Source organism: Rhipicephalus sanguineus, chromosome 9 (genome assembly GCF_013339695.2).
Source record: "Rhipicephalus sanguineus isolate Rsan-2018 chromosome 9, BIME_Rsan_1.4, whole genome shotgun sequence".
Classification (NCBI taxonomy): Eukaryota; Metazoa; Arthropoda; class Arachnida; order Ixodida; family Ixodidae; genus Rhipicephalus; species Rhipicephalus sanguineus.
The window spans coordinates 116,941,713-116,944,078 of NC_051184.2; the positions used below are offsets into that span (position 1 = coordinate 116,941,713).

At 42.9% G+C, this 2,366-nt stretch overlaps 1 pseudogene; it reads right to left on the bottom strand.

Annotated features, from left to right (window-relative positions):
- Positions 1-959: 959 nt before the first annotated feature.
- LOC125759972 (uncharacterized) lies at positions 960-1,881 on the bottom strand (annotated as a pseudogene).
- Positions 1,882-2,366: the final 485 nt, after the last annotated feature.

Consider the following 2,366-nt stretch of genomic DNA (forward strand, 5'->3'; position numbering starts at 1 on the left):
AATATTGTTCTTGTGCATATCTGTTTTGTTGTACTTGTTGTCGTTGTTCTTTGTACGCGGAATTTCAATGAACGGGAATTATCCTTTCTTTGCATCCTTTTCTTGTTTTGAACACTGCGAAAATTTTCCTTAGAGTTTTTGTTGTCCTGTTCTTTTCTTTTTTTTCTTTTTAGTAGCACTTTCTTTATTTTCTCCGCGTAGCATCCCTGTTCTGTTAAGTAATAGCATCTCTACATATGTATAGCGTATGGGCATATTTATATTTATTTGTATCAATCGTTTGTATTTGTTAATCAATTTGTACACTGTACTTGTAACAGCTTTATTGTGTTATAACTCCCCTATGTAATGCCTACCCAGGCCTTTAGGGTACTTGAATAAAAAAAAAAAGATGAAAGTCATGGCACAAGTTTACGAATTCTGAGGATTCACGGGATAAGTTGCTTTGGAGAGCACCTGTGGAAGACCACTTAATGCTTGGAAAGTTGAAATCACCCAACAAAAATAAAGGCGCGTGTGGGAATCGGGCAATAACATAAGACAATGTGTCATGCAAATCAGTGCAAAACGAGGAAGAAAAAAACAGGCGGTCGGTAGCAGCAGCAAAAAATAATGTTACGGTGGTTGATGCGTACGCACACACAAATAAGCTCTAAGGAACACGTGGTAGGTACAACGTATGAGTGCAAGTGATCTGAAACGGCGATTAAGACACCTCCTCCCTGTCTATTATCGCGATCACAACGATAGATGTTGAAGGCCACGTTACATTCAAGTATTTCGTCGTTAGTAACACTTGGGGAAAGCCACATTTCCGTGAGCGCTACTATATCAGCATTACACGTGTCGATAAGGGAGGACAGGTCAGTTCGCTTGTTCATTGCACTGCGTACATTTGAAAAAAGAAAAGAAACATTTCGACCGGTAACCTCGGGAACATATTGCTCACAGTCCGATAGCTACGCGGAAGAGGCCTGTTCATCGAATAAAGTAGTAGCGTCCTTCACAAGAGGCGCTTCGCTGCCGTCCGTGTTTACTTCGCATACGCTACCACATGACGGGAAATAAGCATAACACTTTTTATTAATAAATAATTTATGGTAGCGAACAGAAAATTGCTGGCCACTGGCCTTTCCATATTCATGTAATTTCTTACGTGAAGCGCGCGTGGCAACACAATAATCCTCGGATATTTGAATACCGGAATTCCTGAGCTTTGACCGAGCGGACAAAACAGACTCCTTTAACTTAAAGCTTGAGAACTTCGCAATAACTGGGCGGCATTTTTCAGGAAAAAATTTCCCTAGTCTGTGTGCCCGTTGAATCGCGTCCTCAGATAGTTGCAAGTCAAGCGTGGAAGACAAAAGTTCGCGCACTTTATTTTTCGGATTCGGACCAAGATTCAGATTGACTGTCCTTGAAGCCATAAAAAATCAAATTATCGCGCCTCGAATGGTCTTCAAACTCGTCTAGACATTTGGCGAGACTGCTTGCTTCTGAACGGGCTGCTTCTGCGTTTACTGTCTGAAGTTCGCTCGACTTTTGCGTAACAGCCAGTTTTTGCTCGACAGTTGTAAGTCTTTCATTTATGCTGTTCACTTGCTGCTCGAGATTTAGTTGCATTTGTTTTACTTCAGTAATCTGGCAAAGTACTTCCGCATGGTTTTTGTCCATTTTAGCGCTTAGGTTTTTGAGAAACGCCATCAGTTCTTTGTTAGTATGGCAAGGGTCTTCTTTCGGAGGCCCAGGGTTAAGTTCCACGTCGCCGCCTAGCAACAATAGCTTCATAACATGCACACATTCACAAATGCAGCTCATGAGAACACTGGGGCATGGAAGGAGCAGCAAGTTGACATTACTAGAACGCTTACAGTGCAAAGATTGACAAGGGCTAACCTGTAGAAAAATGCAGAAAAACGTTGGATGCGTCTGCCTTGTAGCTGCTCTTCCATGCCCACTGGTGAAGTCAGGTGGCGGGCCTTGATTTAAAGGCGGCTGGATGCATGATGTCTGGCTTGTTCGGGCTTGTTCTGACACTAGCTTGTTCTGGCAGTTTTTATGAAAATAGACATGACGTAGTGTTACTTTTCAACAGCGATGCTGTTTAAGCCAGCCGTAATTTGTGCGGCCTGTGGGTATGTGCCGTGTGGCCTACGCGAAAACTATCATCATCATAAACGGGTGTGTGCCAGAGAAATCGGTTAAATGATAAATCCCACGACTCACCATTGCTCCACTAAAAATGAAGAAGGAAACTATCGTCAGCAAACGGGTATGTGCCACTGTGCGGCCCATCAGAAAGCTGTCATTATCATAAACGGGTATGTGCCACAGAAATTGGTAGGTGGTACTAGCGAAATAACCCC